Source organism: Zonotrichia albicollis, chromosome 20, assembly GCF_047830755.1.
Source record: "Zonotrichia albicollis isolate bZonAlb1 chromosome 20, bZonAlb1.hap1, whole genome shotgun sequence".
Lineage (NCBI taxonomy): Eukaryota > Metazoa > Chordata > Aves > Passeriformes > Passerellidae > Zonotrichia > Zonotrichia albicollis.
Window position 1 is genome coordinate 6,163,049 of NC_133838.1, and position 16,869 is coordinate 6,179,917.

Genomic DNA, 16,869 nt, shown 5'->3' on the forward strand with positions numbered 1-16,869 from the left:
TTGGAAAAGCAGCTCCAGGACACACAAAGGGGGATTTGTGTCGGTCCCTGTGGATGTCTGGAAGGGGCTTTGGGACATCTTGTTCCATAATAAACCAGTTTGAGGAGGGAATTAACACCTCCTGCTGCTGCCTGCAGGGCAGGAGCACGTTCCTGCTGCTCTGGACATTCTGAGATGGCTCAGGGACAATTCCAGCCCCAGTTCTCCTGGAATTTCTGCTGAACCCTCACACAACCATCTGGCTTTGCCCAGGGACTGGCCTTGATCCCATTGTTCCCGCACCAGAGCCCCCTCCACACCAAGCACATTCTTCCTGTTGCTCAGGGAGAATTGGGAAAAATGTGGGAAAACTGCCCAGGAATGATCAACCACTGCCTGATCCAAAGGGACATCCAGACAGCATCAAAATAAGGGAGAGCGGAGCGAAGGAGAGGATTCTCCATGGACATGAACGGCCTCAGGCACAATCGGGAAATGAAACTTCTGCTATGAGTGTGGAGGGAAGGATGGACAAGTTCAGGAATGAGAAATCCACATAAATCCACTTTACAGGAGCAAAGGAGGTTTCTCCATGGATATGAATATTCTTGGAGAAAATCAGGGTGTGAAACTCCTGCAATACCACACCATGAGTTTTTATAGAATCATGGACAAATTCAGGGATGAGAAATCCACCTAAAAAACACTTTACAGGAGCAAAGGAGAGGTTTCTCCATGGATATGAACATCCTCAGGCAGAACCAGGATGTGAAATGTCACAACGGAACAATCAATGAAAAGGAACCACTGCTGTGCCTCCAGGAATTCCATGTATCAATGGGATTATCACATTGTCCCAGACTGCCAACTGTTGGGGAAGATGGAACAGGAAAGCCTCATAAATATGATTGCCTAGCAAAAGATTTTGAGACTATGGAAACTCTAAGCGAGATTGAAATGAAAGCAAGCTTTGAGATCCCTCAGTTACTGAACAACTGGAAAACAATGGCATGGCCAGCTGAAGGTGATCCCCTTTGGATCAAACAATCCCCTCTGCTTGCAGACAGGCCCAAGGCTCAGAGCAGACCCTGCCAGCTTGGCAGAAGGGCCCAAAGAGGAGTTTTTAGGGTTTAAAATGTAACCCAGTGTGGTAATGTAATGATTCTTCTAGGCTGTATGGAAATGCTGTAGGATTTATATCTTGGACTAGATTGGTTAGTGAGAATGAGAATATTCAGCACAGAAGAAGATTTATTGTATTGGAATGGGAAGCCTCACTCTCTACCCTTTTCTCTACCCTTTTTACTCCTCTTATGCTTTTGCTCTCTTACCCTTTTATGCTCTTACCCTCTCCCCCTCTCTTCTCTCAGGCCTGCTCTGAGCTGTGTCTGGCAGCTCCCAGCAGGGCCCTGCACCCAGGCCCTTTGCAATAACCCACAAGTTCCCAGCCCTGGCTGCAGAGATCTCTGCTCTCCGTCCATCCCAACCGTCCTACCCCTATCACTCCTACATTAAGCAAATTGTATCTATTTGACATCTGCATGGCAGTTGGCTTTTGTCAAGTGGGCAGTTTGCCTTATCTCTTCCACACCCACTCCTCCCTCCAGGCAGACACCTGCTGATAACAGCAATGGAATGTCCCTGCATGGCTGATAAGAACTACAGCATCCCATTGGGAGATGGGAGCCCAGAGGGAGGAGCCAAGCATTCCTACCCAGATAGAATCTGGAGATTCTGGAACACCAGCACGGCTTCTGCACTGGATTGCCCAGAGGAACAGCAGCTGCCTCTGGCCCTGGATCTTCAGAGGCAGAGACTGCACCTTTCTCCAGGATCCCTGCTCCAGCAGAACCAGCCCTGACACTGCAGGAGGGCTGAGCCACAATTCCAGTGGGACTGCTGCCAACAGCCTGACCCACAGGGTGTCAGCTTGGGTTCTGACTCTGGCAATGTTGTTCTAGTTCACTGCATTGTTTATTTTATCTTTTTGTTTTCTTCCCTAGTAAAGAACTGTTATTCCTGCTCCCATATTATTTTTTGCCTGAGAGCCCCTAATTTAAAATTTATAGTAATTTGAAGAGGGGGTGGGTTACATTTTCCATTTCAGGGGAGGTTCCTGCCTTCCTTAGCAGGCACCTGGCTTTCCAAACCAAGACACACAGCCATTGGAAAGGAAATGCTGCTGTGCCTCCAGGAATTCCATGTATCAATGGGTTTATAATGGAATATCACATCCAATAGGGAGAAAATGCTGCTGAGCCTCCAAAAATTCCAGGTGAGCTCTGGTGGGAAGAGCCAAGAACATTCAGCTCCTGGTGCAAAAATCACTAATTAGCAGATCTTGCCTTATTTTTGGAATGTTTTCCCAATACTCTGCTGATTCCTGGATCCTTCTGTCTCAGCATTTCTGGTTTTTGGGAAGGTCACCAGGAAAAATCAAAACAGGAGTAAGCATCAACTTTTAAAGCAGAATTTGCTTCAGCCAGTGCCAGTTTTGAATTATTTATATTTATTAAAGAGGAGAAAAAGGAACATTTCCATGTCCTGTTCACCTGGGAATGCTGTGGGACTGAGGGATTGCAAACAGCTCCAGCACAACCCATTTCTGAAGGGGAGAAAAAATACATATATTTATACCTGTTATTTATACACATTCCCCAAAAATCTGGGGTTATTTCTTCCCTGGATATTTGCATTTGAAAGACAGGACTGAATTAATTCCAGACTAAATGTAAACATGGCATACCTGGATCCGGGAGGACAAGCTGTCCCTGGGATGTTTTTTTGGGAATCTGCAGAAGGACAAGCTCTGGCTGGCTCCCACCTCACTCCCAGAGCCTGGGCTCTCATTCCAGCCCCTCCTTGGGAATGGAGGGAAGTGTGGACAGGGATGGGACACATCTGGGAAAACAAATCCTGAATGACTCCCCGGGAATGAAGGTGAAGCTCATCCAGGTTTGGCTGGAAAAGGAAAAAGGAGCCTCTTGTTCAGCCCCAAACCCACACCGGGAGGGTTTGGATCCAGCTGTCTCTGGATTTTGGATCTGGAGAGCCCAAATCCCCCAGTTTGGGGCTGGGGGCACTGCAGGAGGCTGGGATGGTGAAGGAGGGGTGGAATTTGTCACCCCACAGGGACTTGTGGCTGGATTCAATCCCTGAGGAATGCTCCTGATTCAGGAAAGGTCAAAGTCTGGATTCAATCATCTCCTTTTCTCAGGGAAAGGTCAAAATGGGCTAAATCCCCTCATTTTCCTAGGGAAAGGTAAGAGCCATGGTTCAATCCCCTTGTTTTTCCAGGAAAAGGTTCCTGATCTGGGGAAAGGTCTAAGATGGGTTCAATCCCCTCCTTTTCCTAGGGAAGGTCAAAGATGGGTTCAATACCCTAATTTTTCCAGGGAAAGGTCTAAATGGGTTAAATCCCCTCATTTTTCCAGGGAAAGGTCAGAGAGAGGGTTCAATCCCCTTGTTTTTCCAGGGAAAGTTTCATGATCTGGGGAAAGGTCAAAGATGGATTCAATCCCCTCATTTTCCAGGGAAAGATTCCTTTTCTTTTGCCTCCTTGCTCCTCCCCAGCTGCTCCCATGTGTCTGCTGAGCCTCTCCTGGGGCCAAGGTCCCATCCTGAGCTGGTTCTCCTGAGCAGAGCTTGGGGGTTCAAACCCTTTCTGAATCCCAAGCTCTGCCCTCACCCTGGGCTGATGCACATTCTGCTTTTCCATGGGCAATATTTGGGATCCTACATGGATATCTCAGATGGGAACAACCAAAACTGCCCAAAATCACTTCCCTTTGCAGCCAACAAGGGCAGATCCTTCTCAGGCTCTCTGGAAATGCTGCTGAACATCAGGAGAAGCCCTAAAAAGCAGGAATTGCTTCAGGCCTACTCTGGAAAGCCCCAGATTGGGTTTCTGCGGCATCCAAGCTCTGGGGGCACTTCAGGGACCAGGAAAAGTCTCCAGACCTGGATGGGGAAGCCCTGGCATGGAGGAGCTGTGGATTCCGACCCCTGGCAGTGCCCAAGGCCAGGCTGGAGCACCTGGCACAGTGGGAGGTGTCCCTGCCATGGCAGGGGTGGCACTGGGTGGGAATTAAGGTCCCTCCAACCCAAACCATTCTGGGATTCACTGAGGCAGGAATGACAGCAGTGATGCCTGGATGGGATCCCTCCCCAGAGGATTTGGGAAGGGAGAATTTGGGAAGCAGCTCCTCTGCTAAAAAGCTGCCACTGTGGGGTCGGACGTTTCAAGAGGACACAAAATGTCCCTCTCCACAGAGAACCCATTTATCCCATGGGACTTGGAAAGGATTTACCTGCAGATTAAAGGGATTTAAGGCCCATGGACCAACAATTGTCCAACTTCCCATCAGAGCCCCCAAAGATCCTAGGTACAATTTAATTCCTTGAGAATTTATTTCATTTGGAGCACCCTGAGGGCACCCAAGGCATGGACAGTGCCTGGAAAGTGCAGGATGGGATGTCAGGAGAACACTTCTCCTCTGGAAGGACACTGGGAGGCCCTGAGAGATCCCTTTGGGAAGCTGAGTTGTCCTGGAGATCCCAGAATGCTTGAATGGTTTGGGTTGGAAGGGACCTTAAATTCATTCATCCATCCATCCATCCATCCATCCATCCATCCATCCATCCATCCATCCATCCATCCATCCATCCCACCCCTGCCATGGCAGGGCCACCTCCCACTGTGCCAGGTGCTTCCAGCCCCAATGTCCAGCCTGGCCTTGGGCACTGCCAGGGCTCCAGGGGCAGCTACAGCTGCTCTGGGCAGCCAGGGCCTCACCAGAAGAAGGAAAATTTCACCAAAATATCCAATTTCCTCTTTGTGTGTTTGCTTTTCTGGAGAAAAATGGGAACACTCCATAAAAAGTGGCTGTGGAACGACAGTTCCAAAATCCCTGTTTCCTGCAGGAAAAGTTTCCTGTATCCAGGACTCTCCCTGTTATTCCAGGCACCCTTCAATCCATGAAAAACGCTCAGACTGCAATTTCTGATGTCACTCAATCCCTCTCCCATCCCCATTCCCTTTATCTGCCTTTGGAGCTGGAGCTCTCAAACTTGCGTTCATTAAATAGAGCTGAATTTGGAAAATCCAGGAGAAATCTATGTTAAAAATCAACTAATTTAATTCCCCCAGTCTTTCAGTCTGCTTCCTGAAGGCCACAGGCCAGCCCTGCACCCTTCCAGGGGGACCAAGAATTTCCATGGAGAATTTCCAGATCTGGTTTTGAGTTGGAAATCTGGGAAATGCCACAACCTTTGAACCTGCCCCAATCTTGGGGGTCTCCAGCATGGCTAAAGCAGAGAGCCAAGGGGAGAGTTCCCAAAATTCCACGGGCAGAGATAATTCCATCCTTTTCATGAGCCCTGAACCCTGTGGCCTCTCTGCTGAGGGAAGTATTCCCTCTGCTGACTGGACCAAGGAACTCTTCATGGACACAGCAAAATCATCATTTTGGGGGGGAATATTAGAAAGAATCACTCACTAAATCTGCAGGAAAATCCCCAAAGCCAATTTATTTAGGGATGAATGAGCCAAATAGAGTTTAGGATGAGTTTTTCCTCATAGAAGAGTTCCAGCTCTCAATCAAGTTCCGTTGATGAAGTTTAAGGTCTCGAAATTCCTCCAGGCTCTGTTTGAGGAGGGCAGCAAACCCTGGATATTAATTTTCAAGGAAATAAAACAACACAGGTGCTCTGTAAGAGCCCAGAAATGCTCCAAACATCCAATAAATTTCCCTCCTAAATCCTGTTTGCTTTAAGATTCCCCATTGTCCATCTCTCACTCATTTTCTCCGTATTTATCTTGCCCCAGTTCCAGAAGCACTGATATCATCAATCACCTGATTTCTCCACTGCTGCAAAAGCTTTCAGAGTTTTGAGAGGAGGAGGGAATTTTTTCATGGCTGTTTTTGGTCAGATTTTCAAGATTTATTCCTCCAGCACCCAAGGTTTAAGGACTGAAGTGATGCCCCCCAGTCCTGGGTGAACAGGAGAGCAGAATTCCAGCTGGATTGGGTTATCCAGCTCCTGTGTAAGAATAATTTGAGCTCCAATGAAATTATTTGATCCCTAAAATTTAGCTGATCACGCTGCTGGGTTTTCCCTCTGTGTGAAGAGACCAACCATTCCTGTAGCACAGCTCCATTCTTGGCTCCACAGGGGGGAAAAAAAAGGGATTTGAACTCTCAGTTGTGCTGTGTGGTAGCTCAGGTGGAGAGAACTGATTGGCATAAACCTTTGGAGCACTGGGTAGAGCAATCCCACCTTTTTGATGGGGTTCCGAAGGAGTTCATACTGAGTGACCACACAGGACCAGCCCTCAAATCCAAATTCAGCTCCAGAATGTCTCAAATTTAGCTCCAGAATATCTCAAATTCCACTTCAGAACCAATATCCAGAGCTGCAGGCTGAAATCCTTTTGTAAAGCTTTGGAGAAAGATATAATGGATACATCTCTGGTTTTGATACCCAGTTGATACCCCATTGATACTACACTGATTATTTGTTTCCCTGTAACACACTAAAGCCTCGGGGGATAAAGGGTTTAAATTGACATTGACCAAAGGCCCCATACAGAGTGAGCAGATATTAAAGTATTTGTGATCTATGAGAAGTTTGAGCAGAGAGAGAGTAATGAAAACGCTGTGCCTCCATGAGAAGCAGATCTCTGTTCCCAGGGATGAAGATGATTTTAGAGATAATGAGAATTCTGTCTTTGAGCAGCTTATCTTTAAAACAGTACCCCAGAAGGTGACATGGCCCATAAACAGCTGTGGGAAAAGCTTGTGGAAAATGGGAGGGATTTCACAATTCCAGATTTCCCCAGGCGGCTGCTATTTGTGAGAGCGCCATGAGAGAACTGGTTTTCCTTGTGGAAAAGTCTCCATAACAGACTTCTCTCCCTAACTGAGCTGAAGAAAGACTATTCTAGAGGTCTAGACTGTTCCAGGGGTCTAGAGTATTCTAGACTATTCTAAACTAACTTAAAATTTAAGTTTTATTTCTTCACATTGTCAATGAGAAAGAAAATTTTGTGAGGGAAGGAGAAGTGTTCTGAAGGTTTTGTTCTGATTCTTGTTACTCTTTCTTTTAGTTACTGTTAATAAATTTTTCTTGATACCTGTTCCAGATTGCAAGGCAAGATGTTTTCCATTACCATCTGGACAGCAGTTGTCTTTTGTCAAGTGGGCAGTTTGCCTTATCTCTCTCTCTGAGTGACCACAATCACTCCTCCTTTGGGAGGGGACACCTGCTGATAACAGCTATTGAATGTCCCTGCATGGCTGATAAGAACTACAGCATCCCACTGGGAGATGGGAGCCCAGAGAGAGGAGCCAAGCATTCCTACCCGGATAGAATCTGGAGATTCTGGAACACCAGCACGGCTTCTGCACTGGATTGCCCAGAGGAACAGCAGCTGCCTCTGCCCCTGGATCTTCAGAGGCAGAGACTGCACCTTTCTCCAGGATCCCTGCTCCAGCAGAACCAGCCCTGACACTGCAGGAGGGCTGAGCCACAATTCCAATGGGACTGCTGCCAACAGCCTGACCCACAGGGTGTCAGGTTGGGTTCTGACTCTGGCAGTGTTGGTTTAGTTCATTGCATTGTTTATTTTATTTTTTTATTTCTTCCCTATTAAAGAACTGTTGTTTCCTGCTCCCATATTTTTGCCTGAGAGCCCCTTAATTTGAAATGTATAGAAATTGGGAGGGGTGGGGAGGGTTTACATTCTCCATTTCAGAGGAGGTTCCTGCCTTCCTTAGCAGACTTCTGTCTTTCCAAACCAAGACAACATCCTTTTAGAGTTTTGAGCCTGCTTTGCCTTTCTCCTGCTCTTAGCTCACAGCAGGAATGGGTGAGTGTGTCCTGGTGAGGGCCCTGGGGATTGGCCAGCACTGAACCCACCACAGTCATGTCATGTTGGGTCAGGAATGCATATCAGGTGACACATAAAGTCTAGCTCTCTGCAGGAGGCTAATACTGAGTTTATTAGCTTATTAATTTATTACTTTATTCCTTCTTACACATTGCTCCAATACAGGTGGACCTCATTGGTGATTTAATCAACACCCCATCACCACTGGCTAATTAAGGAGACCCTCTTTGGTAAACATCTTATGAGAAAACAACTGTTCAAAACACCAGCTGCAAGATTGCATTAATTCTTTCTCTCAGCCTTCCCAAAACTCCTGTAAGAGACAGTCTGAGGTTTCCTTCATTTGCCTCACGATCATCCAAGGACCCTGAAGACCCCAAGAGGAGCTCTGGCCTGGCTGAGGTGGACATTTCCAAGTGATTGATTGTTTGCAGGTGTGCTTGCTGTGCCTTCACAGAACACTGCTTCAAACAGGTTCTGGTAAATTGTGGTTTGTCCTTACACCCCTGCACCTGCCCCACAAGTTCTGGCAAGCGGAGGTTTGTCCTTGCACACTCACACCTGCCTCACAGACCCAGGGGTCTCAACACAACGGGCCATGAATCTTCCCCACCTTTTGGCCAGATGCCACTCCATTGGATTGAGACTATATAAACTATACAGACTGTATAAACTGTAACTTTTGAGATTACTTTGGTGAACCCATATGGATGACGGTGAATCTGTGTGGCTGAACCATGAGGATACAGCAACGCTGGGATGGCCCCAATGAGGGGAGAGAATGATGAGGAGGACTCCCTGGATATCAGAAGGCTAATTAATTACTTTGTTATACTATATTATTCTATACATCTAAAACTGAATCTTCCCAGCACTCAACCCTGCACACACTGCACTGAATCTCGTGACTGTCCCCCAACAGTCCCAACACACACACACCTGGCCCTGACAGGCCAAGGAACCAAAGCACCATCACTGTGGGTGAGCAAAACACCATCACTGTGGGTGAACAATCTCCATATTGCATTCTGCTTTGGCACAATGTCATGGTTTGAGCCTGGCACAGAGCCAGTGCCCCCCCCATGAAAATGCCCTCACCCTGGTGTCTGCTGTGAGATGTGACCAGGAATACGCAAAACAGGCTTTAGCTTAAACATAAAGAACACTTTATTACTTAAACTACAGGAAAATAGGGAAAAACTATAAGGAAAAGAAAAAAAAAAGAAGACCTTACAAAAAAAAAACCACTTTCCTCCTCCCCACTACCTGACTTTCTCAGTCCGATACATTCTCCCAAATCACCAACTGCCCAGCCTTGGCACCACACTTTAGTATACTCAAACTGCAGTTCATGAAGAGGAGAGGAGTCCTTCTTGTTCCATAGGCTTCCCCTGGAAACACGCTGAAACCTCGTGTGCTTCCCAGTCACTTCGGCACCGCCCGGAAAAAAAAGTCCTTTTGCCGCTTGTGACATCTTCCTTCCATGCCCAGTGCTCTCACCACCGCGCATGGATCAGAGCTGCTTTTAGGGTTGTCTTTCAAGGATGCCTTGTCTCACTCCAAAAAGGCACAGTCTCTGCTTTGGGACATCTGTCCCCCCCATATTTTTCCAACCCCCTGGGGCCGAGGGGTCCTCACGATGAACCCTCCTGGTTCTGAGGCACTGCCTCCCCCTAAGTGCAGTCTCTGTGTCACAGGAACAGAGTCCATGGCCACAAGAAAAGTCCAGCCAAAAGGCCACTCCAAATCATCTCTCCCCACTCAATCATCTCCACGTTCTTCGGGCCAGGTCTTTGTCTCATCTCATCTCTTATCTCCCTTCTTATTCAGCTTCGAGGAGGATTAGCATTTTTTGCAAGGCCCCAATCGTGAAAGAAAGGGGTTAAAACTTTCAGTCTCTGTCCCGGAGCGGCACTCCCACACACGCTGCCCACACGCTGCCGCTCCGGCCGGGCACTCTTCCCCCCCCTTCTCCTCCTGGGCCAGCTGCTATCACATTCGGTGTCGCCGGCTCTCTCTCTCTCTCCCTCCTGGGGGGGGGGGGAATGGCTGCCCGAGGGCTGACTCCCTGGGGTCTTCCACCCTTCCATCCTCGAAGGCCTCCTCACCTCCCATCTCTGTCCAGGCCCAGGGCCTACCACGTGGCTGCCCCTCCCCCGCCCAGCAGCAGCGGTGGCTGAACAGGGGAGGGAGATCTGACCTCTTCGCCGCGACGTCCCAAGAGAGCCTGCCAGGGCCAGAGCCCTGCTTTTAACCCCTGTGTATTCTCGGAGGTGTGTCCAAACCCCACTGGCTACACCAGGTGTCAGTATGAAACTCAGAACATCCATTGGTTTGACCACAGCATCCCAGAATTCCCACTCCTTCCTGGTCAAACCACCACACACAACAAGTAAGATAAGAATTGTGTTTTCTTCCTCTGACATTCAGAGAATATGTAACCCAGAAATATTCTTGGGAAGAATTGTGCCTTGCTTTTCTCTGTGAAGAGAAATGTGGTTACAGCCACTCACTTTTGATTGAGACTTATTGCCATTATAATGCAAAAGTCATTTTGCGCGTTCTATTGTCAGTACATTGCAAGGGTTCCATATTGCTAAAATTTCATACCTCCTTGATGTTTCTTGTAGGCAGCTCCTCTAGGCATTGACTCTTCCTTGTCCTCACAGTAGCCAACTGACTCCAGTTCCCCTCAATCAACCAACCCACTCTTTTATAACACTCTTCTTATTGGCTACAGCTGTGGCCTGTTAAAATCAGGCCTGTTCCCAATCCTTTATAATTGGCTCAGCTGCAACTCTTTAGGGGGAAAGATTACTTTCTGTACTACCTTTATTTACTGATGTTCTATCCCCTTACAGAGACTGTATGAACTGTAACTTTTGAGACAACTTGTGAACCCTCACGGATGATGGTGAATCTGTGTGGCTGGACCTTGAGGATTCTGTCTCATTGGTAGCTATATTCCCCTTCCCCTCTTTTTTCCCTCTATCCTTTATTTTCTTTTCTGATCCCTCTATCATATTTGCTGTTGGCCCTCAGTAAAGGCGCATTTGTTGTGATTAAACTGACAGTCCCCTGTGACCATGTTCGCAGGGGTCTTAGGGTGAGGGAAGAGATGAGAATCTTGACTCTGTGTTTCAGAAGGCTGATTTATTATTTTATTATATATAATATATTAAAACTATACTAAAAGACTAGAAGAAAGGATTTCATCAGAAGGCTGGCTAAGAATAGAAAAAGAATGACAACAAAGGCTTGTGACTGACCGAGATGGTCTGGACACCAGGACTGTGATTGCCCATTAATGAGAAACAACCACATGAGACAATCACAGATGCACCTACTGCATTCCACAGCAGCAGATAACCATTGTTTACATTTTGCTCCTGAGGCCTCCCAGCTTCTCAGGAGGAAAAATCCTCAGGAAAGGATTTTTCAGAAAATATCATGGTGACAGTCCCCTGCTTTTTGTTTTTTGCACTTTTGGGATCTGAACATGAACAATCACGACCTTGTTTGCCCTGGCAGATTGTGGCAACTCCCAGAACAATTCCTGGGAAAGCTCCTCTGGCTTTCTCTCTCTGACCAGGCTGTCAGCATCCACACACTCATTGGTGCATTGGCTGGGAAATCTCACATTGGTAAAATCTCAAATTGGCAAACCAAGACCCCTACACAAAATCGGTATTTCCACCTGGTTTCAAACTGAAACCTACACCCAGGCTCAGCCCAGCTTCCGTCCAACAACAGGACACTCCCACTTCATTTCCTGGGGTTCCATCCCTGCTTAACATTCCCTTCAAAACCCACACCTCTCAAAATTCTGGATGTGATGGGGAGTTCATTCTGCACTGCCAACACGGTTTGAAGCACCCCCACTTCTTGCAGTCCTAGTTCTTAATTTTTTTCTTCTCCTTCCCCAAGTCCTTCAGTGCTGCCTGTACAATTCCATCCTGCCAGGAAACATTCCCCAAAAAAAAGAAAAAAGAAATGAAATTTGAGTTCCCTATGCAAATCAAAGCCCTGTGCATAATCAGGGAGGACACGAGCTCACCCAGTGTCCTCCAAACAGCATTTGGGGATAAAAAATGTGCAGCACTCACTCAACCTCCAACCCCCAGGCCTTGCCCAGGCAGATGTTAATAAGGTTCATTGCTAATTAAGCTGTTTATTTTAAGCAGGTGACATTAATTGTTCTAAAATGGAAATGGGACTTTAAATGAGATTTTAAGGACATTCAGGGCTCCCTTTCTGTTGTTGGTGTGAGGGGTTTGGAGCTGTGGGGAACAGGAAATGTTCCCTGCCAGAAGGGGCTGGGGCAGGGACACCTCTGCTGCTGGGCTTGCATTGGATGGATATTCCCTTGTGGGAAAAGCCTTTGGGATTCTGGTGTTCAGGATCCAGAGATGAGGTGGGAAAAGAGCTCCAAGGACATCGAGTCCCAGCTGATCCCACCCTGTCCCCAGCACAGAGCTCTGAGTGCCACCTCCAGGAATTGCTGGGGCACCTGCAGGGATGGGCACTGCAAAGCTCCCTGGGCAGCCCCTGGCAAGGCCTGAGCCCCCTTTGCATGGGGAAATTCCTGCTGTGCCCACCCTGAGCCTGCCCTGGCCCAGCCTGAGGCCGTTCCCTCTGCTCCTGTCCCTGTGCCCTGGAGCACAGCCCGACCCCCCCGGCTGTGCCCTCCTGGCAGGAGCTGTGCAGAGCCACAAGGGCCCCAGAGCCTCCTTTGCTCCAGGCTGGGATGTGCCAGGCCATGAAATCCAAGGAATTGGGAATTCCTGAACTCTGTGGTATCAGTGCTGCCCCAGCAGGACCTGCTCTCTGTCCCATCTGTCCCTGGGACTCCAGCCCAGCCCTGGTGACCTGAGGGACTCAAGTCCATCCCAATCCTCATTTTGCCATTCCTGGAGCAAAGTCCACAAGAAAAGCCCCAAACAACCCTAGTTTTCCCTCAGGAGGTCACACCCCTTTGGGAATTGCTGTTTAAATGATGAGGAGTTTGTTCTGTTCACAAAACCAACCAAAAAATTGAAAGTACCACTCCCAGGGCCACGCAAAAATTAATCTGTCTTGTGATTAATTAAACCTGATTAATTAAACCACACTCTGATAAAAGGGTTTGGAGCTGTGTCCTAAGGACAGGACCAGCATTGGAATGCCACTGGAATCAACCCTCCCTGCACCCCATTCCAGTCCCAGCTGCTCTGCTGATTATTCCTATTAATTATATAATTATTACTATTATTAATTATATCATCATTATTCTGATTATTTATGTAATTCCTATTTCTATTAACCCAGATCCTTCAGGCCACACAGCTTCATGATCTGCTCGCAGGGAGGGTTTGATGCCACAAACAAATGGGCTGAACCTCCCCTGGCCATGGGAGGGGCTGCCTGAGCCCCAGGAGCTGTTTAATTGGGATTGGGCTCTAATTGGATTGTATTTGAATGGTTCACGCTGCTCCCAAAAGGCTCTTAGTGCTTCATAAATCACATTTATTCATGGCTGGAGCCTCTGGTTCTTTCTGAGGGTTTCCTGAAAAGCAGCTCTGAACCCCTGTCCAGGATATCCAGAAGAATCTGGGGTGGGCATGCAGTTTAAAATCAGCATAAAATCATCTAAAAATCAGATTCAAATCCACTTCAAATCAACCTAAAATTCACTTCAAATCCACTTTAAATTAACCTAAAATTCACTTCAGATCTGCTTCAAATCCAAACGGGTTCAAATCCACTTCAAATCCAGAGCTCTGCTCACTGCCATGAAGAGGAAAGGCACCACTTCTTCATTAGGATTTTCAGTGGGAATTGCACATCAGGCCTTTCCTATTCTACTTTCCTATTTCTGCCATTCAAGGTATTGTCCCAGTGACTTTGTGACCCTTCTGAAGTGAAGCATCCCAAAATCAGCCTCAAATCAGCCCAAAATCAGCCTCAAACCAGCTTCAAATCCAGAGTTCTGCTCACTCTCATGAAGAGGAAAAGGCATCACTCATCCATTTGGTTTTCAGTAGAAATTCTACATCAGGCCTTTCCCATTCCACATTCCCTTTTCTGCCAGCCAGGGAATTATCCCAGCTCCTCTGAGCTGAAGGATCCCATGGGATGATAATTCCTGAGGCTTTAGCTCCCAGTTTGATCCAGTTTCCCCTAAAGCCGCTGGAGCTTTGGCCCTGTGACTGTGAAGGAGCCCAGGGCAGCTCCAGGGGAGGCAGCAATCCTTCAGAAATCCCTTTTTCCATGAACTCTGAACATTTCCCCACCCTTTCATCTTTTGGAGTGAATTTTTCCTGCTCCGAGATTGTTTTGTATGGACGAGCTGAACACAATCCCTGCAGGCAGCAAAGTTCAGGGATGGTGAAGGAGCACAAAGGATCCTCAAAAAAAGAAGGAATTATTGTGATAGGAGTGAATCAACTTCAAATCCAGCTTTTCCAGATGGAAAGGAACTTATTCCAGCAGAGTTGGGTGCCAGAAAATCATGGAGCAAATTCCCATCTTGATCCTGAATTGTTCCATTATCAACACAAGGAGATCCCAAACACATCTGGATCAGATCCACCTGTTCTCCACATCTGGATCCCTCATCTCTGAATTTCTCATGTCTAATCCAGCCCTGGTGCCCTAGGGTGAGGTTGTGATGCTGTATCCCCATCCCTGTGCTCTGTTCATGCTGGATATCTGTTCTGTGCCTTCCAGACTGGCTCTGCAGAGTGAATGTTTTGTTTTGGTTTTGGTCTCAGCCGCTCCCCCACAGCTGGTGGGACACACACACAGGGCAGTGCATGGTGCTGCTTTTGCTTTTTGCTTTGCTTTTCACTTTGCTCTTGCTCCTGCTTTGCTCTTGCTTTTTGCTCCTGCTCATTAGTTTAGCTGAGCAGTCCAAATTTTCCCTGGACTGTTTCCCTGTTTTGGACCATCTCAAACCTGCTCTGGCCTGGGCCCTGGGAACACCGAGAGTTTGCACCTTGTGGCTGCAGCAGCTGCCCCAGCACAGGAGGGACTGAGAACAGAGTGACCACCCCCAGAGAGACTTTCTGAATTTGTCATCTTTGTCAGAGCGGTGACAGAGTGGTGTCACTGGTATTGTTCATTCTGTGTGCTGGGGCTGCTGTGCCTGTTAAATAAACAGGTTCTTTCCACTTCTCTCCAAGGAATCCTTCCCAACCCGGTTGTGGGGAGGGGCCGTGTGGCTTTGCTTTCTGGAGGGGCCCCCTTTGGAGGTTTTCTCCCAAATTTGCCCTAAACCAGGACACCTGGGCCAGCAGGAAAATTCATCCCACTGCTGCTTCCTGGGATGGGAAATGCGTGGGCAGCCTCTGAGAAATCCAGTCATGGAAAGGGGGTGAGGTTCAATGAATTCCCAGGATTTCACAAGCTCAGAACTGGAATTTCCATCCCGAGAACTGAATTTTCCATCCCTTCCTCCCAAGCTGAGCAAGGAAAAATCCCAGGGTGGGCTCAGCAATTTGAGATGTGTCTGAGATAGAAATCCATGGGAATCCTTGTTTTCCTGGGAAAGTTCTTATGAGCCTCTGGTGGTGACAGAAGTCCTGCTGCTTGTCCAGAGCTGCTCCTGAGTTTTTGTGGATCAGTCACTGCCCTGGATCTGCACGGAGCTGGAATCAAATGAGGCATTTCCTGATCCTTTTCCTAAATTCCAGTCAGAGACAGGATTATCACAGCTGCTCTGGGCTCTCAGTCTGAGGTCGAGCTCTAAAACTCAGTTTTGGGTCCATCAGGACCAGACCTGGAGGGGCTGGGAAGTGTCAGCCTGGAGCAAAGGAGGTTCAGGGGGCCCTTGTGGCTCTGCACAACTCCCTGAGAGGAGGGGGCTCCTCAAAGTTGGTTCTTTTTTGGACAAACGGAATATTTACCTAGAAAAGCTGAATTTCCATTTGTTTCTTTATTTTGTTTTGTTTTTAATAAGCTGCAGCAGGATGGAAAGTGCTCATTTTGTTTAAATCAGGCTTTGGTCTTCTCAAAAGCACCCCACAAACCCCTTTTAAGGACATTATTAATGTAATTATTTTATAGGGATTAAAAGATTTATCCTTAATGAAAGATTTCTATTCTGTGGAGCCAAGGAGATCCCCTGTTCTGTTTATTCTTGTAATGCCCTAAAATTACTGGATTTGGGATTTGGATATTTTAAAATTATTGGCATTTGTCCATGGAATAAAAGAAGCTTTAGTTATTCTGTCAAGTCTGTAATTCTGTGATTCTGTAATTCTATCATTCTGTGGTTCTATAATTCTGGGATTGTGCAATTCCATGATTCTGTAATTCTCTGATTCTACAATTCTATAATTTTATGATTCTATATTTCTGTGATTCTGTAATTCTATAATTTCATGATTCTCTGATTCTATAATTCCATGATTTTGTACTTTTGTGATTCTATAATTACATTATTCTCTAATTCTGGAATTCCACAATTCTATTATTCTATAATTCTATGGTTCCGTAATTTTGATTCCATAATTTTATTATTCTATTATTCGATTTTTTTTCTCTAATTCTCTGATTCCCTAATTCTCTAATTCCCTGATTCTCTGATTCTCTGAGCAGGGCCATCATCCATCAAACCATGTTTTTAGCCAAGGATGTCCAAGATTATCCCAAATTTCTCCAGTGTGGAAGTGCCTGGAAGGAACTGGAGGTGACCGGGGCCAAACCCACCCCTGGTGCCACCTGAGAGCCCCAGGCAGAGGGATCCTGGGAGGGAAAACCCGCCAGGAAATGGGAATTCCTGGTTTGTGTCCCGCAGATCCCATCCAGGCCCGCAGTTCCATTGATGTCCCGGCCATCAAAGGGACATTCGGGAGGAGGTGGCAGCGGGAGGGGGTGACAGTGACAGAGCCATGGCAACGAGGAGCATCACCCTGGCAACGCTCCCGGCTGGTCCAGGGATCGGGAAAGGGGGAAAGGCGTTTGTGGAGGGGCCTGAGATCCTGGCCCCTTCCCCATCCCCATCCCAGCCCCTTCCT